General features: G+C 36.1%; 1 long non-coding RNA gene across 2 annotated transcripts in view; it reads right to left on the bottom strand.

The window, feature by feature from the left end:
* Nucleotides 1–25,071, bottom strand: part of LOC116667187 — a 28,280-nt gene extending 3,209 nt beyond the window's left edge. Inside the window, exons 1-3 of one of the 2 annotated variants that reach the window (XR_004323989.1) lie at nt 24,974–25,071; nt 19,986–20,085; nt 9,292–9,346 (exon numbers count right to left, since the gene is read on the bottom strand). This is a non-coding gene — a long non-coding RNA (uncharacterized LOC116667187). Of the gene's footprint in view, nt 1–9,291; nt 9,347–14,773; nt 15,273–19,985; nt 20,086–24,973 lie in introns of those variants that run through there. The other variant, XR_004323990.1, reaches the window with a different exon arrangement.
* Nucleotides 25,072–25,498: the final 427 nt, after the last annotated feature.

The raw sequence follows: 25,498 nt of genomic DNA, 5'->3' as shown, positions 1-25,498 counted from the left end.
ATATAATCTTCTAAAACTGAATCAGGAAGACATAGACAATCTGAACATACTGATTATTAGTTGTGAAATTGAATTTATAAACAAAGAACAACAACAACAAAAAAGACAAAAAACCTCCCAGCAAACAAAAGTCCAGGACCCAAAGGGTTCTCAGGGGAATCCTAAGAACAAAACAAGAAGAGCTAATAGCTACCCTTCCCAAATGATTACAAAAAATTGAAGAGGAGTGAATACTCCCAAATTTATTCTATGAGGCCATCATTACTCTGATGTCAAAACCAAAGACACTACAAAAAACAAAAATTTCAGGCTAATATCTCTGATGAATATGGATGCAAAAATTCTCAACAAAATGTTAGCAAACCAAATTCAACAATATATATAAAGAGGGTCATACACCATGGTCAAGTGGGATTTATTCCAGGGATGCAAGGATGGTACAATATCTGCAAATCAATTAATGTAATGAATGCACCACATTAACAAAAGGAAGGATAAAAATCACATGATCATTTCAGTAGAGGCAGAAAAAGCATTTGACAAAATTCAACATCTGTTCATGAAAAAAATCTCATCAAATTTGGTGTACAAACTAGAAATATTTATAAAACTTGTTTACAAATCAGAAAGAGAATCACAGACACAGAAAACAAACTATGGTTACCAAAGGGGAAAGGAGTTGGGGGGAAGGAATAAATTAGGAGTTTGGGATTAACATATACACACTACTATATATTAAATAGATAAACAACAAGGACCTACTGTATAGCACAGGGAAGCAATCTCTTGTAATAACCTATAGTGGAAAAGAATCTGAAGAAGAATATGTATCTATATTTGAATCATTTTGCTGTACACTTGAAACACAACACTGTAAATCAACTATACTTCAATTAAAAAAAATTGGTGTTCTTTCTTCTAGGAGGATTAGAGTTTCAAGTTTTATGTTCACGTCTTTAATCTACTTTGAGTTGATTTTTGTGTTTGGTATAGATAGTGGTTCAGTTTCATTATTTTGCATACGGTTGACCAGTTTTCCCAACATCATTTACCAAAGAGACTATCCTTTCCACATTGTATATTTTTGACTCCTTTGTTGTAGGGTTTGTTATGTTTTGTAGGTTCTCTATATATTCTGGATTAAATTCCTTTGTTAGATATGTGATTTGCAAATATTCCTCCCAGTTTGCAACTTGTCTTTCATTCTCTTAACCAGGTCTTCTGAAGAGCAGAGGTTTTTAATATTGATGAAGATTAATTTCTCCTCTTTTCTTTTATGAATTTTGCTGTTGTTATCTAAAAACTCTTTGCCTAACCCAATGTCACAAATATTTTCTTTCATTGTTCTTCTGGGAGTTTTATAGTTGCACACTTTACATTTAAGTCTATGATTCATTTTGGGTTAGTTTTTGTATAAAGTATGTGAAGTATGGGTCAAGGCATTTTTTATTTTTTTGTTCTTATTTTGCCTATGGATATGTATTTCTTTCATCACTATTTCTTGAAAATACTATCCTTGCTATGTTTAATTGCCTTTGCAACTTTGTCAAAAATCAATTGATCATATTTGCATGAGTCTCTTTCTGGACTCTATTCTGTTCCATAAATGTGTATCTCTACTCTTTCACAAATACTACATTATCTTAATTGTGTAGCTTTATAGTAAACCTTGAAATTTGGTAGTAGTCTTCCAACTTTGTTCTTTTTCAAAATTGCTTGGGCTATTCTAACTTCTTTGATTTTTCCATATAAAATTTTAGATTCAGCTTGTCCATTATCTGTCTAAAAACTCCTACTGGGATTTTGACTGGGATTACACTGAATTTATAGATCATTCTGGAGAGAATCAACATCATAACAATACTGAATATTCCAATATTCCAATAGAGTACACCTCTCCATTTATTTAGATGTTTGATTTCTTTCATCAGTGTTTTGTAGCTTTCGGTATATAGATCCTGCGCATGTTCTGTTAGATTTTTTTTTACTTAAATATTTCATTTTGGAGCTGCTACTATAAGTGGTAATTTAAAAAATTTTCAAATTATTCATTATCAGAATATTAAAATACAATTGACTTTTTAATATTATCCTACTTATCTGTGACTTTGCTAAACTCACTTATTAGGTTGAGGAGCTTTTTAGTAGATTTTTTGGTATTGTCCATATAAACAATCATTTGTCTGAGAATAGACAATTTTGTTCTTTCTTTTCAAATCTGTATTTGTTTTCTTGTTCTTGCTTTATTGCATTGGTTATAATTTCCAATATGATGTTAAATGGGAGCAGATATCCCTGCCTCTTCAAATATCAGGAGGAAACAGTCAGTCTTTCCTATTATGTATGATGTTAGCTGTAACTTTTTATCGATGTTCTTTCTCAGGAGAAGGAAGTTCTGTTTACCCCTAGTTTGCCAAGAGGTTGTTTTTTTGTTTGTTTTGTCATAAACAGATATTGAACTTTCTTAAATGTTTTTTTGCACCTACTGAGATAATCATATGGCTTTTCTTCTTTCGCCTCTTAAAATGGTGAGTTACATTGATTGATTTTTGAATGTTGAGCCCTCCTTGCATTCACAGGATAACTTCTACTGGATTCATTTTGAAATATTTTGTAGAATGATCTACGTTCATTAGTGGTACTGATCTGTAGTTTTAATTTGTTCTAATATATTTCTCTGGTTTTGGGCTGAGGAAAATGCTTCCTAAAATGATTTGGAAAGTATTCTCTTCTCTTCTATGTTCTGGTATTTATTTCTTCCTTAAATGTTTGTAGACTGGAGTTTTCTTTGTTGGAGCTTTTTTAACTACAAATTAAGTTTCTTCAATAGATGTAGAACTATGAAGGTTATCTATTTCTTGCTGTGTGAGTTTTGGTACTTTGCATCCTTCAAAGAATTGGTCCATTTCTCTAAGTAATTTAATTTATGGGAATAGAATTGTTTGGAGTACAGTCATACCTTGGAGATATTTTGGCTTCCATTCCAGACCACCGCAATAAAGCAAATGTTGCAATAAAGTGAATCACATGAATTTTTGGGTTTCTCTGTGCATATTAACAGTTATGTTTACATTATACTGTAGTCTATTAACTGTACAATAACATTGTTTCTAAAAAACCAATCACAGACTTTACTAAAAAACAGTATGTAGCTAAAAATGTCAGCAACTATCTGAAAATGCAGGTATGCCTATATTGTTATTATCTTTTAAATGTCTGTAGGGTCTGCAGTAATATCTCCTCTTTCATTCCTGATACTGGTAATTTGTGTCTTCTCCCTTTTTTCTTGGTCATTCTGGGCAGAGGTTTATTTTATTGATCAAAATGAAGGGAGTCCTTTCTCCAGTTCTCTTATCCAGATTTCCCCACTCTCCACCTACCAGAATCCCCTTTTCTCAGTTCTCCAACTAGTAAAATGAGTTTTTTTTAGCTGCCAGGCTGCCACACAGTTCTGCATGATTGGGGACAACTTTGGGGCAAAGCAGCGAAATAAAAGAGAGAAATGGGAAGTCCCCTGACACTATTCAGATCACAAGGTCCCTTCCGTCCCTCTGACCTAAAAGATCACTTTCTTGTTGGAATTTTAAATCACTATGCTACTGCCATTACAGTGTAGCTTTGTGACTGGGGCTGCCCTTGGTGTAGGGCCAGAAGGCGGGGGTGGGGAGGAGGATTCCTCCATACTCTCCTGCTTGTAGGAACTCCCTTCCATGGTGTTCAGATCAAAACTATAGAATTTCTCTAGGAGTTTTCGAAGCCTGTGCCAACTGTACAGTTATGTGCTATGGCTGTCTTTGGGTCAAAGTCAGGAGATTAAAAAAGAAAAAATATGGGAAACTCAGTCCTGTATGTGTCTTTCTTCACCTTTGGGTCCCCTCCCTAATCTGCTCACAACTATTTACTTTTAAAGAGTCCTCAAGTAGTTGCTTTCTGTATTTTTGTCCAGAGTTCTTAGTTGTAATCATTGGGAAAGATAGTCCATAGTGGGCTTACTCCATCTTGGCCAGTACCAGAAATCTTGAAAAGTCTTTTATGGATCACATATCATACTTCTGTACTATAATATATATTTAATTATATATATAATATATATTTAAATTGAAATTTTGCTTAAAAAGCTTTCCCTGAATGTTAAAAACATTTCTTCTGAATTGAGCTACCATTATTATTTTTACTATTATTATTATTATGCAGCATATCAACATAACATTAATATGATTCTGATAAATAATTATTAAGAAAAAAATTTACTGGAAGAGCATACCTTAAGGACATGAATTGAAATTTTAAGAACTTTTTTCAATTATTTTACTATCTGTGAAGTAATATTAGTTATTACTAGAATGGGACAGGTTCAGTATCAATCATCTCTGAAAAACCTTCTCCATATATATAAATAGATATAAATGGAAGCACTTCTGTTACTGCTATGTCACCCAATTCTTTTAACTTCTTCTTAGTTATATGCCAAAAATCACATAATTTTCTATTTTCAAAAATTACTTTTAATTATCTAATAGCTGTCAATTTGATTAGTTTCTCCTTTGGTTTTTGGAAGGAAAGAACTGGAAAGTACCTGACTTTCAAAAGGACTTGTTAGTGACTAGTCATTCATCTCCTCATTTTGTGAGGTTAGCAAGACTTACCAACTAACTACCAATTGTACCCAAGTGTCTATGAGAGGCACTTTGTTTAATCTAGTAAAGAAAGGTTAGAATATTAAATATTGTTGAATTCAATACAACACAATATTTTCTATCATAAAATTTGCACTGCTTTGGTTTTTACATTTAAAATTAAAAATTCAATTTCTCAGCTACTTTAGCCACACTTAAACTGCTCAATAGCCACATGTGGTTAGTGCTATGCTATTAGTCAATATACATTTAGAAAATGTCCACCACATAATTTCAAGCCAAAAATCTATAATAGACATACACACAAAAAAGAAAAAGGAATCCAAACATAATACTGATATAAGTATTGCTACTCCAGCGTTCTTTTGGTTTCCATTTGTATGGAATACCTTTTTCCATCTCCTCACTTTCAGTCTGTATGTGTCTCTAGATCTGAAGTGAGTCTCTTATAGGCAGCAAATATATGGGTCTTATTTTTGTATCCATTCATACCTTTTGGTTGGAGCATTTAAGCCATTTACTTTTAAGGTAATTATTGATATGTATGCTCTTACTGCCATTTTGTTAATTGTTTTTGATTTGTTTTTGTAGGTCCTTTTCCCCTCTCCTTTTGTTCTTTTGTGATTTGGCATAGCAAAAACAGTTCTAAGAGGGAAGATTATAGCAATACAAGCTTACCTCAGGAAATAAGAAAAATCTCAAATAAACAACCCAAAGCAACTAGAGAAAGAACAAACAAGACCCAAAGATAGTAGAAAGAAAGAAACCATAATGATCAGAGCCAAAATAAATGACAGAGACTAAAAAAATTTTTTTAAAGGTCAATGAAACTAAAAGCTGGTTCTTCGCAAAGACAAACAAAATTAATAAACCTTTAGCCAGACTAATCATAAAAAAAGGGAGATGGCCTAAATCAGTAAAATCAGAAATGAAAAGGAAGTTACAACCAACACCACAGAAACATAAAGGATCATAACAGGGTACTATGAGCAACTATATACCAATAAAATGGACAACCTAGAAGAAATGGATAAATTCTTAGAAAGGCACAATCTCCCAAGACTGAACCAAGAAGAAATAGAAAATATGAACAGACCTATTACCATGACTGAAATCAAATCAGTAATTTAAAAACTCCCAACAAACAAAAGTCCAGGACCATATGGTGTCACAGGTGATTTCTACCAAGCCTTTAGAGAAGAGTTAATGCTTATCCTTCTGAAACTATTCCAAAAAAATGTAGAGGAAGGAACACTTCCAAACTCATTCTATGAAGCCATCATTACACTGATACCAAAACCAGACAAAGATATCACAGAAAAGAAAATTACAGGCCAATATCACTTATGATGCAAAAATCCTCAACAAAATACTAGCAAACCAGCTCCAACAATACATTAAAAGGATCATACGCTTTTATCAAGTGGGATTTATTCCAGGGATTCAAGAATTTTTAAATATCAGCAGGTCAGTGTGATACACCACATTAACAAATTGAAGAATAAAAACCATATGATCATCTAAATAGATGCAGAATAAGCTTTTGATTAAAATTGAACAAACATTTATGATAAAAACTCTCTAGAAAGTGGACATAATGAAGGCCATATATGACAAACTGACAACTAACATGATACTCAATGGTGAAAAGCTGAAAGCAATTCCTCTAAGATCAGGAACAAAACAAACAAGGATGCCTACTCTTGCCACTTTTATTCAACATAGTTTTGGAAGTCCTAGACATAGCAATCAGAGAAGAAAAGGAAATAAAAGGAATCCAAACTGGAAAAGAAGAAGTAAAACTGTCACTGCATATGACATGATACTATACATAGAAAATACTAAAGAGGCTACAAGAAAACTGCTAGACCTCATCAATGAATTCAGTAAAGTTTCAGTATACAAAATTAACATAAAGAAATCTCTTGTATTTCTATACATGAACAATGAAATATCAGAAAGAAAGAAATTGAAGAAATTAAGGAAACAATCCCATTTACCATTGCATTAAATAGAATAAAATACCTAGGAATAAACCTACCTATGGAGGCAAAAGACCTGTACTCTGAAAACTACAAGAAGTTGATGAAAGAAATTGAAGATGACACAAACAGATGGAAAGATATATCATGTTCTTGGACTGAAAGAATCTATAATGTTAAAATGGCCATACTACCCAAGGCAGTTTACAGGTTCAATACAATCCCCATCAAATTACCAATGACATTTTTCACAGAACTAAAACAAACAAAAATTTAATTTGTATGGAAATACAAAAGACCCCAAATACACAAAACAATCTTCAGAAAGAAGAAAGGAGTTAGGGGAATCACACTCCCTGACTTCAGACTATACTACAAAGCAAAAGTAATCAAAACAGTATGGTAATGGCACAAAAACAGACACATAGCTCAATGGGACAGGATATAAAGTCCAGAAATAAACCTACACACTTATGGTCAATTAATCTATGACAAAGGAGGTGAGAACATACAATGGAGAAAAGACAATCTCTTCAGGAAGTGGTGCTGGGAAAACTGGAGAGCTTTATGTAAAAAAATGAAATTAGAACATTCTTTAACACCATATTAAAAAAAAACTCAAAATGGATTAAAGATCTAAATGTAAGACTGGATACTTTAAAACTCCTAGAGGAAAACATAGGCAGAATACTCTTTTGACATACATCAAAGCAATATTTTTTTTTATCTGTCTCTTAGAGTAATGGAAATAAAAGCAAAAATAAGCAAATAAAACCTGATTAAACCTGAAAGCTCTTTCAGAGCAAAGGAAACCATAAATAAAAGTGAAAAGACAACCCACAGAATGGGAGAAAATATTTACAAATGATGAGACCAACAAGGGTTTAATTTCCAGAATAAACAAACATCTTATACAGCTTAATAACTAAAAAACAAAACAAAACAACCCAGTCCAAAAATGGGTAGAAGACATAAACAAACCATTCTCTAATGAAGGCATACAAATGGCCAATAGGCATGTGAAAAATGCCCAATATCGCTACTTATCAGAGAAATGCAAATCAAAACTACAATGAGGTATCACCTCACACCAGTCAGAGCGGCCATGATCAAAAAGTCCACAAATGATAAATGCTGGAGAAGATGTGGAGAAAAGAGAACCCTCCTACACGGTTGGTGGGAGTGTTGTTCGGTGCAGCCATTATGGAAAACAGAATGGAGAGTCCTTAAAAAGCTAAAAACAGACTTATGATCCAGCAATCCCACTCCTGGGCATACATCCAGAGGGAACTCTTAATTTGAAAAGATACATGCACCCCAGTGTTCACAGAAGCACTATATACAATAGCCAAGACATAGAAACAACCTAAATGTCCACTGACAGATGATTGGATAAAGATGATGTGGTGCATATATATATACACACAAACACACACACACATATATATAATATATATATATATATACACACATACACACACACACACATACACATGGAATATTTCTCAGTCATAAAAAAGAATGAAATAATGCCATTTGCAGCAACATGGGTGGACCTAGAGATTATCATATTAAGTGAAGTAAATCAGACAAAGACAAATACATGCTATCACTTATATGTGGCATCCAAAAAGAAAATGATACAAATGAACTTATTCACAAACCAGAAATACACTCATAGACACAGAAAACAAACTATGGTTACTAAAGGGGAAAGGAGTGAGGGAGAGGCATAAATTAGGAGTTTGGGATTAACATATACACACTACTATAAATAAAATAAATAAACAACAAGGACCTACTGTATAATAGAGGGAACTATATTCAGTATCTTATAATAACTTATAATGGAAAAAATATGAAAAAGAATATATATGTATAATTGAATCACCTTATTGTATACCTGAAACTAACATGAAATTGTAAACCAACTATACTTCAGTATGAAGAAAAATTTAAAAAAAGGAAAATACTCACCACATAATCTAAGTAGTAAAGCTAGTCTTCATTATAAATTAATCAGTAGAATTAGATTTACTTTCCATCAGAAAGTCTTTCTCATCAAAAAATTATGTTAATGTGCAATGTGATAATTATCAAAACACTTATACTCTATATAAACTACATAACATTTTATAAACTACTATAAAAATATATAAAATAGATTGATACTGTTATAAGAACTTGAATAAATGTAACCTCTTTTCCACTCTGTAAGGATACAACCATCTATTTTTTTCACTTTTGGCTTCAGATTTTTTACCTAATGTCTAGCATATAGGCCTAGAACTCAATAAATGTTTTTGAATGAATCATAACTGTATAACTTCATATAGCCAAGTAAGTATTTGTACTAATGCCTCAAAGGAAGAGACAGAAGCTCAACAGAGAAAAGATGAATTAATATTCTCTTTTATGGCTACCAATTCCTAATGCTGGGAAGCCCCTTGAACAGTATTTACTCCCTCAAAATACTTTTCCATACCTGAGAGATAATGGTATAAATCAGAATGATTTGCTATAGTCTAATGATTTTTCCTAGCATTCATGTGGCAGAAATTTCTCTGTGGTTACATGGTAAATATAACGGGCTAATTTCAGGTTAGTAAGTGAGGTTCCATGGTAATAGCTTCCCCTCTGAGGAAATATTGGTGCAGAAGATTTGTACTTACCTTGGGGATTTCTGAAGAGGGCACTAGCTCAAGTTCAAAGACACAGGAAAGACCTCTAAACATAACCAAAGTACATTATAATTATTATCCCAGCTCCTGAAGAATTCAGAGATGGACAGAAATCCAGGTGATAATGTTTTCATGGAAATACTTCTGCCACTTACACCTCTTATATGGGGCCCTCTGATACTTCACTGAACTTTTTGATGTTACCACTTATTTTTATAAGTTCAAATAATACCAAATATGTTTGATTTAAAACTTTATTGAGTCCTACTTTTTAATCCACTTCACCACAAGTATTACTTCTCCTTGAAATCTTCACTTACTTTCATTTTTAAATATTTATCTTTATTTCTATAGAAACTGGTACATGATATTTTTATTTTACACATCCAGAACTGTAATAGTTATTTGTACATTTGTATTATTTCACTTATTTGGTATTAAGCTCTTTAAGGATATTAGTTATCTTTGTATTTAGTCTTCAACCAATCATTTAATCAATACTATGAAGTATCCACAAATATTGCACAATGTGACACATAATAGAATATAAACATGGACAAGAGATATATAGTTCCTGATCATATAGAACTTGGGGAATATACTGTTTATCATTTACATAAAAGGCTTTTTATTAAGTATTTGTAGAATGTATATGAGAAAACTTTTTTTTGTGGTAGGTGGGATTTTAAAATACATCCGTTGTAATCGTAATTAAAATAAAAGCTAGTTGGACTGTGAATCTACCAAATAACTAAGTTAATAAATGATCACCTATATCCACGATAAAAGTGGTAAAGAAATAAAGTAAATAATTAAAATCACAGTTAATCTATCTTTTTTTATGGAAGGAAAATAACTATGACTGTTAAGTATCACCTGCAGTAATTGGTAAAATTCCCAGACAGCCAATACCTCATCCTAGGAAGCATACTACTTTCTGAAACAAAATTATCCCCCTGATGTTGTGGGTTCATTAGCTGTTGATTCAGATATGATAAATCTGATTAAGAAAAAAATTATAAGGGTGTAGCATATAACATAGGTCACTTAAAGTAGCCAAATAAGATTAAATTACCTTTGGTCTAATATAAATTAATCTTTTTAAAATTATAAGTGATAAAACATGATCCTAAATCTAAGGCTTTCATTACTTTATTTACAATAATGCAATATAGTGTACAACTAAAATTATGTTATTTATAAAGTTAGAGATATGATAAAAGATGTGGCATTCCTAAGCATACTGATGTGTGCATAATCGTCTCTAGTATTTGCTTTTTAGGAATAGTTAAATAAGGATTATGAAATGATTCTGTTAATTAAACATGAATCCAGAAATTATTCTATTAATTTTTCTGGACACCATCATCGTATTTCCTATGTGCTTAGCAAAAAGAAAAAGTTATCTAATGCTAAAAATTAATCCATTGTTCCAGCCACTAAAATATGATTTTGTTTTGGTAATAGGAGGCAGAAAATATCAAACATTCCAAAAGTAGAAATAAGATGAAGATGGTGTGGTAGGCAGAATTCTAGAATGTCCCCCAAGATTCCTGTCCTGGTGTACCTTCTATCATCTCTTGAGTATAGGTGGGGCCTGTGAATATGATGGGATAGCTATTCCACTTTTTATGTTAAATTCTGTAAGCCTGTTTTAGCTGGCTGGTGAGTCTCTTTCTGGCTTTGAAGAAGCTCCTATGTTTTGACAGTGCTTATGAGAGGGCCACCAAGGAACTGAAGGGGCCTCTAGGGTCAGAGAGTGGACCCAGTTGACAGCCAGCAAGAAAGCTGGGACCTCAGTCCTACAACCAAGCTAAATTCTGGCAACCATTAGTGAGCTAGAAGAGGATTCCCATCCTTAGATGAGATTAGACCCCCAGACTATACCTTGACTGCAGCCTCTGAGAACCTGAGTAGTGGATCCAGTGAAACCCTGCCAGGACTCCTGATCTGTGGAAACTGCAATAATATATATATATTGCTTTGAGCTTCTAAATTAGTGGTTCACAGTATAAGCAGATAGGGTAGGGGGTCTCTGGGGAAGGAGGACTAGGCATGGCTTTTTTGACATAAGAGAAGTCATTTTTGAAGCAGGGAGGGTATAGCTCAGTGGTAGAGCACATGCTTAGCATGCACAAGGTCCTAGGTTCAATTCCCAGTACCTCCATTAAAATAAATAAACAAAAACCTAATTACCTCCCCATTTCAAAAATGAAAGAAAAAAAAGAGAAGTCATTTTTGGCCTAAGCCATTTTATAATCTAAGCCTGGCCACAGTGCTTGCCCTTGAACAGGTCTCAGTAAGAATGATCATAAGGGAAGTGAGGGAATGCAGGAAAAAAGAAAAAAGCAGTCAAGAAATAATAGTTCAACAATAAATATAGTCCTAGTTCCTCCTCAAGGGATATACACATATAACAATCAGACATTGAGTTCTGCAGGACTTAAGACCCCTACCCAGCTGGAGGATGGTAAATACTTGCTAAGACCCCAGACTGGTCTGAACCTAAGGAATCATGATGTTCACCATTCTGGACCCTCATGACTTCATTCAACTAAAGGTTGGATTCTGGCAACCTTTGCCCCAGTTCTATACTAAATTCTCTTCTGCTCAAGCCCCTTCATGAATATGCATTGTTTCTTTAGCTTAAAATTTCCGTAATTTGGCTCTTCAAGGAGACACTGCTTTGGGAAAGACCTCTAGTGTTCTCCTCACTTGCAGCAAGTAGTAAATCCTTTTTCTCCTGCTCTTTGGCTTGGTTGTGTCTTTTGCCTCAACACCCAACAAGAGATGAACCCAGTTTTTGGGTAACAATGGTAACTTTTCATGCAATATAGAAAACTAACAGATGGTCTATTGTAAAGTAATAAATATTTTGGATGTGATTTAATAAAACATGCTATAACTATGGCATTTAATAATCCACACAGAATCCAAAAGAAATTATATAAAATGTTTATCTATGGGTTTTATCCAATGTCAAAAACTCTTGAAAAATTTGGTACTCCGAGGAAACTTTGTATTTATATTTAAAAGAATCAGCCTTACTAACCTGTACTGCTTCAGCGAATCAATTGTGTTTTCTTCCCAGCTAATGACATATCCTGAGGATCAGTGCTGTAGTATATGAGAATTTTTAAAACTTAAATTTATAATAAAAGCTATTTAAAGTCTTTCAATAATTCTTACTGAAGTTCTCTTCGCTTTCCCCAGACTTTCTTTTATGAACAGCGCATTCTTGAACAACAGTTGAAGGATTAAAAAAATGAGGTTGTTAAACAAGAATCATCACTGAGAGAGGAGGGAAGGGGGCAGGACGCAACCCGTAAAGGAATGACACAGCAACTTAGGATAGGACAAAAGCTGATTAAAACCTGGTTAGGCTCAAGATGGCAGAACATTCAACTCTCAGTGGACCTTGAGGCCCAAATGGCAAAAGATTCAACTTTCAGTAGAACTTTAGCTTCATTATATGCTCACTGAAATGTATTAGCATGCTAAACAGCACTCCCATAGGTGCCATGACAGTTCTGAGGCTAAACATAAAAGGTCAAAAATTGGTCAGTGGCCCAATTCCTGGGCCCTTTCCCAAAGTAGTTGGAATAATCCTCCCACTTGCTAAGATCAAAAATTGGGTGATGGCCCAATTCCTGGATCTACACCTCCCCACATCTTGTGGCCAACCTCAATTTCCTAGACAACACCATGCTCTGGGGCCACTTCTCGCCTGCCCTGGCACTTGCTCTCTGTCTCTGTCTCTGATTCTCTCCCTCTCTCTCATCTTTGAAGATGGCCTGTGCTGTATAGAGTGTGTATCTACTTTTACTTTAAACTGAACACCTCCACTCCTTGTGGCCTCTCTGGCCACCCTCTGTCTATGCACTCCCTTAATAAATCTACTTTCACTCTACTATGGCTCTCTCTTGAATTCTTTCCTGAATGAAGCCAAGGAGCCTCACCTGATGGGGCATGTCCCAGGGACTCGCCTGAGACCTGGGACATGGCCATCTTCTCACGCTCCATTTTCTTGCAACACCACCACTCTCATTGTCCGCAATGATTTCAGAATATCCCAGGGAGAAACACCCCATTTATAAATCAGTGATGCACCTTGGACTGAAATATGTTTAAGTCTGGGGAGGGCTGGAAGCTAAGGAGGATATACAGCACCTTGATGAAACATTAAAGGGGCCACTTCCAATGGTCTATTTGTATGGCATCTTAGATGTACTCATGCTTGGGACATTGTTACATTACAGTGATGTTTAGGATGGAGGTGGGGAGTCTTTTCTTTGTAAGGCAGGAGAAATGCTGTTGTGAAGGGGAAATGGGGAAGGACAGTCTGAGGCATGCTATGGACAGGTACAGTGGAGGGCCTGGGGATAGAATTTTCTTAAAATTCTATGTAGCTACATGCCTTGGGAAATATTTCAAGTACTCAGTTTGAAGACCCTGGCCCTAAAACCTGGGTTCCTCCTTATATTCCTTTCAGTCCTTCCTTCCCTTAGCATTCACTGGGCAAGGCAGGTAATAGAAAGTAGACAATGAGCTCCCAGTGTCCTCCAAGACAAGAGACTTCTGTGGGAGAAATAGTGTTCCTCTCCCTGGACAGGGCAAGATAACCAGAGTCAGATTCTTGCTTCTTAATTCTCTGTAATTTGTTTCCAGTAAGAAGATCTTTTACCACCTCATTACTTCAGCAAGGCATATTACCATGTGAACTGAAGCACTCTCCTTTAAGCATACAACATAGATTTGTTGAACACCTATTCTGTGCTTCGTTGGGGGAGGGGATGCTGAGATGAGGCAAGATCCTGAGTTTCAGCAACTCACAGTCCAGATGGGGAAACACACTCATGTTTAGAAGACTTGGACACAGGATCATTTTGTTTTAAACGTCTATGCTCCTGAAGATCTCACCTCAATTCAAATGTCATGTTTTCCAAGACTAATTTGAACCACAGTCTGTGGTGAAATAATTTTTGTTTAGCAGCTCAAGTAACAACAATGTCTGCAACTGACTCAGCTTCCCAGCTTTGAAATCATGTAATTCTTGGTGAATTTTTAAAGTTAGGAAATGTGCATTATCTTGTCGACTGAAATAAATACGCAGCCTAAAATTGGAGAGTTATGTTTTATTTGGTGGGAGGACTTGAACCAGGATGACAGCCTCTCAGAGCGCTCTGAGGGACTGCTCTGAAGAGGTAGGGGAGGAGCTAGGATATATAGGAGCTTTACAACAAAGATCAGGTAGTTGGAACAATAAAAGATTACCTGTTATCTAAAGAAAAACAGGCATCTCAAGTTAAAGAATTTAGTGCTTTTCTATGTATGGGAGGAAGCAAACATTTGGGCTCATTGAATTCATTCCTTTGACAAGCATCTAGCTATGTAGGTCCAGTATCTTGTCCTTTATTATTCTGAGTCTGCTCAGAGTGCACCATTGTGAGTGGCTGCAGAGGCCAGGCTGCAGGCTTGTCTTCACTGTGGGAGGTGGCAGCAGCGGCTGATGACTTGATGGCTTCAGCATTCTTTGTTTACTGGTATGGTTTGCAGTATTTTTCATTCACAATCTTCATATTTACATATTCAAAAGGATATTTTGTAACAGTCTTATACCATAGGACTTCACCATTTTATAATTCGTATTCTCAAACAGTGCCTCTGCTTTTCGTTAGAGGAAGAAAAGAACTGTAACCAGTTGAATGTGTTTTAAGGACTTTCTGTAAATTAAACACTGTTACTTGGAGATGTGCCCAAGACACCTGGTAAGTGGGCAACAAATGAGTATTGCAACAACAACAAAAAGAAAAATCAAAGAAAAAGGAAATAAAAAGGAAAACAAATGAGCACTGCAGTGAACTCTCTGAGCACACTGTACACATGTGGTGGAAATGAGACAGTTTCAGAAAATCCCCGACAAGTTCTGGGAGACATTTTTTTTAGCAGGGGTTGAGGGGCAAACGTTATACCTAAAAACAAAACAAAACAAAAAAACAATGGGATGAAAAGAGGCCTTGCCTGAGGCTCAAATGGGCTCAGGACAGCCCATCAAACTGGGATTTGCACCCCCTACTCTCCCATCAGACCTGCAGGACAAAGAGGGTGGAGGAGGAGGTTTGTTCTTTTCTCTCACATTCCCTCCCCCTCAGACCAAAGGGAGCTGGATATAGGAGACACAAAACTTGAACCAAGTCAGCTGGAAGAGGGTCAATAAGAAAACACGCCTAAGAGAAAGCCCAGGGCCTTGTCAAGAGGAAGGGGACACTGAACCATAGGAGAGTTATATCCAGAGGGCAGATGTCCCAAAAGCAGAGGTGGGGAGCTGGTTGATTCCACGTCAGCACTAAGACTAAAGTAAGACCTGGGGATTGGGAGGGTTCTGATATCTAAATCTTAATGTAGCATTTTAAAGTTTACTTTAAATAATCCAAAGAACCCTTATTATGCAAAATGATCAGTAAATCTTTGAAGGTCGTCATTTTAAAGACAGAAGAATGGAATCCAGGTGGAACTGGGCAGGCACTGATTTTCAATCTTGGCTTCTCTCTGGGGAGCTCTTAAAAATCAGGATGCTGGGGCAGCACCTCAGTCTAATTACAATGGAATTTCTGGGGGTTGGACCTAGGCATTAATATTTGTAAACCTAGTCAGCTGATTCTAATATGTAATGGAGCCCCACCCAAAGGCTCTTTTGGAGAGTGCTGGGATGCCCAGTTCTTAACTTTCCAGGCAGATGATCTTTGCATTTAAGTTAATATATTTTATTTATAAGTCAGATTGTTTGATTTAGTCTGTGATAAGAACTCAATGGTAGATACATTAGGGCATAACTGATATTTAGAGCGTATATTCCACAGGCGCTATGTAGAAGCTATCATGTATTTCTTAATGGGCTTCCTTTGTTCCTTTTTCTCTTTTAGGGCAGGGAAGGGTTTTTTTGTTTGCTTGTTTTTTTAGAGCACGGAATTTTTTTTAATACTTAGTTTTTTGCTCGTTTAATTTTTTTAACGGAGGTACTGGAGATTGAACCCAGGACTTCCTTCACGCCAAGCTCACGCTCTGCCACAGAGCTATACCACCCACACCCCTGGCAAAGAAGTTTTAAATGAAGTAAATGGTACTCTGAGGCCTGAGAGACTCTAACTTAATCTTTCTGGGCCTTAGGTTTTTTTTTTTTTTTTTTTTAATTTCCATAACCTCAAACTTCATGTAGTTTGAACTGTGAACCTGCTTCACTTAAGTAACTGCAGTCACAGTGGTCATTATTTTTCAATGAAGGTAAAGTGTACATACAGTGATACACACAAATATTAACTTGCATTTTGATGAGTTTTTAAATGAATACAACTGTCTAACCACCATTCCAGTCAAGATACGGAATGGGAGAGGATATAGCTCAAGTGGCAGAGCACATGCTTAGCATGCCCACGGTCCTGGATTCAATCCCCAGAACCTCCTATAAAAATAAATAACCTAATTACTTCCCTCAAAAAAAAAATCACAATACAAAGATATGGAATAGTTCTATCATCCCAGGAAGATTCTTTATGACCTTTCCCTTTCTCTCCATAGGCAACCAGACTGCTCCTTGTGGCCAGAAAGGTCCTGCATCCCTCTTAATCCTCCAGCATTGTCTTCTGACTCTGCCCCAGCTCATTATGATGATGTCCCAGAGACCCAAGTCTCCTTTCCCAGCTCCCTCCTGCTCAGGGACTTGGCTCAGCTGTATTCCCTGGTTAACTCCTACTCACCTTCAGGCACTATCTTAAATGTTACTTCCTTTCAGAGGCATTCCTTGGTGTCTCAATTCGAAATTAGAGTCTCCCTAGGTTCTTTTCATTTCTGCCACTATCACAATTTGTAATTACATATTTATACATATTTATTGTACTTTAAAATTGTCCCTCTCTTTCACTCTACCCACAAGGGTAGAGGTCATGCCTGTTTTGTTCACCACTGTATTCCCAGCCTCTAGCCCAGAGCCAGAAACATTAGGTGTCCAATGAATATTTGTTAAAATAAATGAATGAACTAGTTTAATTCCATTCTTGAATCTACTGAGTTGCAAAGTGAGAAAAAAGGGATGGAGAGAAAGGGAAGAAAGATGTGGGGAAAGGGATTTCAAAATGTAGAATAGATAAACAAGATTATACTGTATACCACAGGGAAATATATACAAGATCTTGTGGTAGCTCAGAGCAAAAAAAAATGTGACAATGAATATATGTATGTTCATGTATAACTGAAAAATTTTGCTCTACACTGGAATTTGACACAACATTGTAAAATGACTATAACTCAATAAAAAAGTTAAAAAAAGAAAGATGTGGAGAGATGAGGGTGAGATTCCGATGGAGACTGCTCCTCCTTTAATCTTGAGTAGTGAGAGCAAGGAGTTTATTACATGCAGCAGTAGAAAGAACACTTGGGAAGAAGTCAGGTCACTGGGCTTGGTGACTTCTCTAGGCCTAGACCCCAGGCTCCTCAGTTATCAAATGCAGGAGCTGGACTAGAAGATTTCATCAGTATTGCCTCTCCTCTATGCACTGCGTGGAAATATATGAGGGTATTTTGCATGGTCACAATAACTGGAGACCACTATTGGCAGTTATTAGTTTGGAGCACCAGGAATGTTAAATGTCTTACATTGTGTGAGATAGTCTTCACTCTGTATTATCCAAGATATCAGTATTGAGAAACACTATAACACAATTCTATGAAATCTACTAGGCATGGCCTGTGGTTCCTCATTTTGTGATACTTCATAGACTGTCTTCCAGGTAAAAGCTTATTGCATTTAAATTACCTTACTTAGAAAATTATGTATTTATAAGCCAGATTGCTTGCTTTAGTCTGTGATAAGAACTTAAGGGTAGATATATCAGGGAATAATTGATATTTGAGGTATATATTCCACAGGAACTATGTAGAAAGTATCCATTTATTTGTTTTTTTCCTTAAAGAGCACAGTTGTTTTATATGAGTTGGTAAACATGTCCCCAAGAAATTCAAAGAGCTTGATGCCATTTTACTCTTCCTTAGTAGATGTGTAGGTAGAAGTCAGTTTACATTTGGGAAACTATTATGGACTGAATATTTGAGTCCCTCCAGAATCATACATGGAAGCCCAAACCCTCAGTGTAACGGTATGTGAAAGTGAGGCCTTTGGGAGGTAGTTAAGTTTAGATGAGGTCGTAAGGGTATAGCCTCCATGGTGGGATTAGTGTCCTTACAGGAAGACTTTTTATTAGAGGAAGAGGCCAGGGCTCCCTCTTTCTGCCATGTGAGGTCAGTGAGAAGGTGGTCATCTGCAAGCCAGAAGAAAGTCCCTTACCAGGGAACCAAATTGGCTGACACCTTGATCATAGACTTTCCAGCTTCCAGAACTATGAGAAATAAATTCCTGTTGTTTAAGCTACCCAGTGTATGGTATTTTGTTATGGCAGTCTGAACTGACTAATACAGAAACTAAGACTCAAAGAAGAAAAACATTAAAATTACACAGAAAACCCTCCTGTGGCAAGGGTGGTGTTTTTAGTGTTGTGCTTCCTAGCCTAATGTTTTACCCATCAGAACGGACTCTTAGTTATAGTAATTAAGGAGACTGTTTGCTAAGTGTTGTCTCATCTTCATAATTCTAAGGCCCTTGCCTACTGTAAAATTTTATGTTGTTAAAAAAAAAAACACGCTGGAAACAGCACAAATGTCCATCAACTGACAATATGGATTTTAAAATTCATATCCATATAGTGGAATATTATTTGCCCATCAAAAGGAATGAAGTACCAATGCATGCTACATGAATGAATCTTGAAATCTAGTTAAGTGAAAGAAGTCTGTCACAAAAAAACCCACTATATATATTATATAATTCCATTCATATGTAATATCCAGAAAAGGCAAATCTATAGAGACAGAAAGTAGATTCGTGGTTTCATAGGGCTGAGGGTAACGGGGGGATAGAGGAGTGATATTGAAAGGGTATAGGTTTCTTTTTGAGGTGATGTAAATGCTCTAAAATTGTAGTGATGGTTGCACATCTGTACAATTGTGCTGATGTTGTAAATATACTAAAAACCATTAACTTATATACTTTAAATGGGTGAAGTATATGGTATATGACATATATCAATAAGGCTATTTTTAAAATATGAAAAAGTATTCAACTTCATTCATATTTACAGAAATGAAAATAAAAACAATGTTTTTCATCCATCAGATTGACAAACATTTTCAAGTCTATAAAATTTAGGACTTGGAGAGGGTGTGTGGAAAAGTTGGTGCCCTTGTACACTGCTAGTGGGAACAGAAATTGAGGCAACTCTCTTAGAGGGAAATTTGTTAAGATCTTTCTCAACCTAATATACATGTATCTTTTGATTAAGTCATTTCACTTTCAGGAATTTATTCCATTGTTCATCATCAAGCATAAAAATGATTATTGCAACATTGATTACAATAATAAAAATTGAAAATAACCAAAAGTCAATTAATAGAGAATTGAACAAAATAAATTATAAATCCATATAAATTATGAATAACATGCAGCCAAGAATGAAGGTATAGAACAATATAAGTAACACACTACTGTTTTGTGAAAAAAGAGAAGACATAAGAATAAAATATAGATGTATGTGTATATTTGTATAAAGAATGCACAATAAAGTAATATAAATGGTTACCTGGTTGAGTGGGAACTAAGTAGATGGTGGATAGAAGTGGAAGTGAGACTTTTCACTGAATATTTTTTTACATTATTTCTGAGGCTTCTGAATATCTAACCTAAAAGAAATTAAATTTAAAAATTAGTATATATATATGCATGACTGGGAAATTATGCTGTACACCAGAAATCGACACATTGTAATTGACAAATTAAAAAAATTAAGAATATGAATGAAATAAAATAAAGCTTATCCACACTAAGTAAAATACAACTTGTACAAGATACATTAAGTGAAAAAAAAGTTGCAGAATAGTATGTACAGCACTCTTTCATTTATTTATTCAACTAACAGTACTTTTGGGTCCCTAATTTATGTTCTACATACTAGTGATATGGAATCAAATAAGGCAGCCAAAGTTCCTGCTATCACGGAGATTACATTTTAGTAGTGAGTAGCACAAAAACAAGGTAATTTCAAATCGTGATAGGAGAAAGTAAAACATGGTGATGCAGAGTGACTTGGGCTGGGGAATAGTTACTTGATGGGTGTCACAAAACACCTCTCTGAGGAAGTGACATATGAACTGATACTGAATGAGGATAACTTGAGAAGAGAGTGGTCTAGGAAGATGATGTAGTGAGCACAAAGGTCCTGAGGCTGGAACAGGTTGGTAAGTTTGAAGATCTAGAATATAGTCTTCATAGCAGGCAAAGAATGGTAGGAGATAAAGTCAGAGTGGTAGTCAGGGGACAAATAATGGGTTTAAATAAAAGAATAATACACATGTTTGTATGTAAATTGAAAATATCTGGAAGGACACACAAGAATCTTATCAACATAAGTGGCTATTTTGTAGGGATGATGGTTAATAGGACTCTTTAATTTCCTATTTTCCAGTAGTATTTGGATTTTTTAAAATATTTAAAAACACATAATAAATATGCATCAAAGGAGAAAAGAATTTAACATGGAGTGTTGGGTAAGAATTTAGGAAAAAGAATACTGTACCCAGAAGCATGATGATTCCTTTGGTTCTAGTCCCCCTAGTGGCAGTCATGAGGTAGTGCTGGTGGCTGTGTCCAAGCACAAGCATCCCATTGTGAGAGCTAAAATTATCTTTAATGGAACTCTGAAATACTCAAGAGTTTGAATTCTTGAAATCGTGTAATCCTTGCCAAATGGTGGGTGGGGAAAACCAAAAATCAATGTAGTGATTGTTACAGTCACTTACTGTGTATCATGAAGCAGGGGCCAGTAAAGTCTTTAGATTTTAAAATTAAAACCTGAGGAAAACTCCAGTGCAGTTGTCTTACAATTGTAAGGCTTAGATATCCAGGCCCCATTCACCACTTCTCTGAGCCCTTGCTCAGGTCTTTACTGCCCTGTCTTTTCTCCACCTGGACAAGCTACATCTTCCACTCCTCTTAGTCAGTTCACCTCTTCTACAATAGCTTCCCCAACAGCTCACTTTGCCTCCTCCTTAAATCATCCCTTGGCACTTCGTGAACAGGATAAAAATAGCTGACATTTAGAGGGCTGTCACTGGGTACCAGATACCACGTTAACTAATGTTATCATGTTCAATCCTCAAATCAACCTTGTGAGGTGGTACTGTTACCACCCCCTTTGTATAGATGGAGGTCAACCTGAGGCACAGGGGCCATAAAGTAGGATCAGGGCCGGTGAGTTGGTAGCTTGGAATAGAATCCCTGTATGATTTTAGACTGCTTGCATTTAGCCATATAGTTTTTTATTTGGATAGATATTGAATATATAAACAGTGTAGATCATGGGTCATAGATTCAGGTGCATACAGGGACTAGGATGTAAGCACAGAGAATCTGATATAATTGTCTTTCTTGAATTTTTAAAAATTTTTATTTATATTTATATATTTTTATAATTAAAAACATTTTTTGGTTATTTTTTTGTTTTCAGTCTTTATTTTCTCAAAGGAATATGTCTTATATATCTTGCTCTATCTTCTGTTATTCTACATTTGATAAAAGTAAGGATCAAAAAATATTTTACTTTCCTCTGGACTTTATCGTAAAAATATAAGTGGTAAATGCCTGGCAGCTGACATCAGTATCAGAGAGCAACAGGGAGTTAGGACACTGTGACAAACTCAACAGCACAGGCCTCATCTAAAGGGGGATTCCCAGCTCAGCTCCAGACAAATGCTGCCATTGGGAATGGCTCATGAACCTCAAACTGTCAGATCTTCCAATTTCTCAAGAGGATGCAGAAGCTCGGAGTTTTATGCAAAACCTCCCAATTTTGGAATGTCAACCAATTCACAACATTTTAGGAACATGGTTTGGTAGAACTGATTTGATCAGAGGGTCACAAGTTCAGTCTTGTCTTTTTAATTACAATGCAAATTTCTTGTGAGGAAACACTAAAACAGATTTCTCTTATATCTCTCACAGTGCCAGGCACATACAGTGCTGAAAGATTTTTGCTGAGCCATGAAGCTGTTTAGGAGTATTAGTTTATATTTAGATTTCACTTCCTTTTGGCAAACATTCATCTGGCAAGCTTGGGCTTTCACAGAATCATATAGTAACTGTGAATTTATCACTGAATCAAATGGATTCTCTGAATTTTCCAAAGAGGATGATGGGGCCTAGGATACAGAAAGTATTCATTAAAAGTTTCTTGTTTTTATTTCATTCATGTATCAGATTAATATCCTTGCTCTAGGCCATACCTTGGTGCACATTATAATTACTGGGGGAAGCTTTTAAAAAAATACCCATGCTCCACCCCTAGAGACTCCATTTTAATTGGTTTACAGGAGGGTCCTGGCACCAGTATGTGTGTCTGTATGTATATACAAATATGTATATACATGTTTATGTGTGTGTGTATATATATATGTGTGTGTGTATATATATATATATATATATATATATATATATAGTCATTCAGCAGGTGATTTTAATGCATAGTCAGAGTAGAGGATCACTGGTCTAGGTTCTAGGAATCAGGACTCATAGGACTGGAGAATCACAGATCTTACTGCCAGAAGTTATCTCATGAATTATTTGGCCCAGTTGTATACCCTTAAGTCACTATTTTCCTAAAACTACCATCATATCTGATTTGACTACTATATTACCAATATACTCCAATGTAATTCTATTTGAGAAGGGGAAAAAGCTAAAATGTCAGAGAGATATTTACATGCTTATTTCCCAAACATAATCAAGTGACTGTTCAAGGAATTTTGTTGTCTAAAAGAAATGTTATAGTAATAGGAGGCCCAAACTAATAACTTGGTGACTTTCTTTTACTAACAAATGGCATATTAACCACTTTTATATGATCATTAAAAATGAATTATCTGAGCAAAAAAAATGAATTATCTTTTAAAGAGAAAATATACACACACACAGTAAAAATGCAAAAGGTATAGAAGTATAAAGTTTACCTCCCATTCCTACATTCAGGCCATTAAGTCCACCTCCCTGAAGGCAACTACTCATGGATTTCTTGTGTGTCTTTCCAGAGACATTATTTTTATAGTTTAAAAAAAGTTATTTATTTGGCTTCAGATAGGAATCTTTACTTCAGTCAATCTCCTTTTTGACAGAGCCTTTAATATTTCCTTAAGAGTAAAGGTGCTAAGATTAGAGGGGGAAAGAATGATCCACTGTGAGTGTTAGAGCTTGAAAGGATCTTAGAGTCATCCTGTCCTTTGCTATTCCAAGTGTGGTCCTTGGATTAACAGGGACTTCAACCGGGGGCTTGTCAGAAATGCAGAATCCCAGACCTCACCCAGAATTCCTTATGCAGAAGTTGCATCTTCCCCAAATCACCAGGTGATTCGTGTACACTTTTAAGTTTGACAATCATTGCTCTGGTCTGATAGCCTCCTTCACAAATCAAGGAAGTGTGGCTCAACAAGGAGGTAGGGGAGAGTTGATGCTAATAATCAGGTCTCTTAACAGCCTTGTCGAGTGCAGTTTATGATATGCCAAAATTCTGGCCAGGTAATTTTATGTAGCGTTTTTTATGCATTTTCTTCACTATGAGCTTTGGAATCAGAAACAGTAGGGTTCAAATGCTAGCTTTACCAATGGCATAGAGTAGGGGCTCAATAATCGTGACTATATTTCCTGTTATTCTCAAAGATTAACAAACAATTTTTAGAGTGATTTTAGGTTCACAGCCAAATTGAGCATAGAATTCCCATATACCCCCTGCCCCCGACCATGGATATCCTCAAACATTAACAAAGGGGTTACTAGCATTTCTCGTTGTGCTTGATTAAAACTTTAGTGATTCAACAGCCTTTAAGGAATCATTTACAAATTCTATTTTATGTCTAACTTAACACCAAGACTCCTTTTTCTTTTCTTTTTTTGGGGCGGTAGGTTTATTTATCCATGTATTTTTAGAGGAGGTACTGGAGATCGAGCCCAGGACCTCGTGCATGCTAAGCATGCGTTCTACCACTTGAGCACTACCCTCTCCCCTCTTTTTTTTTTTTTTTTAAACATATCCTGTTCTTGTCTCAGAATGATGTTTTGCTCTGGCAGCCAGGGAGGGACTGTAACATAGGGAGGCTAAGGTCTTGACAGGTTCTTTCCATCGGATCTTATGCTGGAACGGAGCAGGAGATTCTGAGGAAAATAAGTTAAGAGGTAGGAGCTAAATCTGAACCAATGCCTTTTTATCAGAGAACACAGCTGGTGTCCAGGATCTCAGCCTAAGTGGGCTAGCGGGGGCCTGTGCAGTGTGAAATCAGAATGAATGGTTGCAGGGAGTTTCTGAAGCTTTCGCTTTGGAGCCTTGGAGCCTCGGGTTCCGAAGAACAGCAAGGGTAAGGTGCCAATTTGCTATCCCACTAGAGAACTTGGAGCGAGACTGGAAGCAAAAGGGAAAGGCAGGGGAGCTGCATGTCTGAGGACTCTGGGGGCGGCCGCGTGGAGCCCACCTACCGGCTGCCTCATTTCTGTCCTCGCTCAGAGCTTCTGGGGCTTGTAGACTCTTACCTTTCAGCTTTTCTCCTTTTCATTTGAGCTGAGTTGCAGTTTATTTTTCCTTCCCGCTTAAACTCTATGACACTTGCTGTTAAAGAAAGGCACTTCCGGAGAGGTTTCCTGGAGGCCGGAAGTAACTGGGACGTCCGCGGTTGCCCGGCAGTTTCCGCGATGCCTTATAGGAGTTGTAGTTCACCGACTGGCAACGCCTCTCGGCGGGAGGAGACTGGGCTGTTTTCCGGGTCCCGTGGATTCGGAGGTCGGGCTTGCGGCGTTCTCAGGTGCAGACTTCGTTTTAGTAGTTCTGTGTGACGTATACGATATATTTTGTAATATGTATTTTTTTTAGGGGTTTTTTTTTAACCAGTGAATAAAACAAATTGTATTTGCTCTTTTAAGAAAGATACCAAACAACAAGGTCCTACTGTATAGCCTGGAGGAGCTATACTTAATACCTTGTAATAGCCTATAATGAAAAAGAATATGAAAAGGTATATATGCTTATAACTGAATTACTATGCTGTACACCAGAAATTA

Source organism: Camelus ferus, chromosome 11 (genome assembly GCF_009834535.1).
Source record: "Camelus ferus isolate YT-003-E chromosome 11, BCGSAC_Cfer_1.0, whole genome shotgun sequence".
Classification (NCBI taxonomy): domain Eukaryota; kingdom Metazoa; phylum Chordata; class Mammalia; order Artiodactyla; family Camelidae; genus Camelus; species Camelus ferus.
This window is presented reverse-complemented; position numbering and strand designations above follow the sequence as displayed.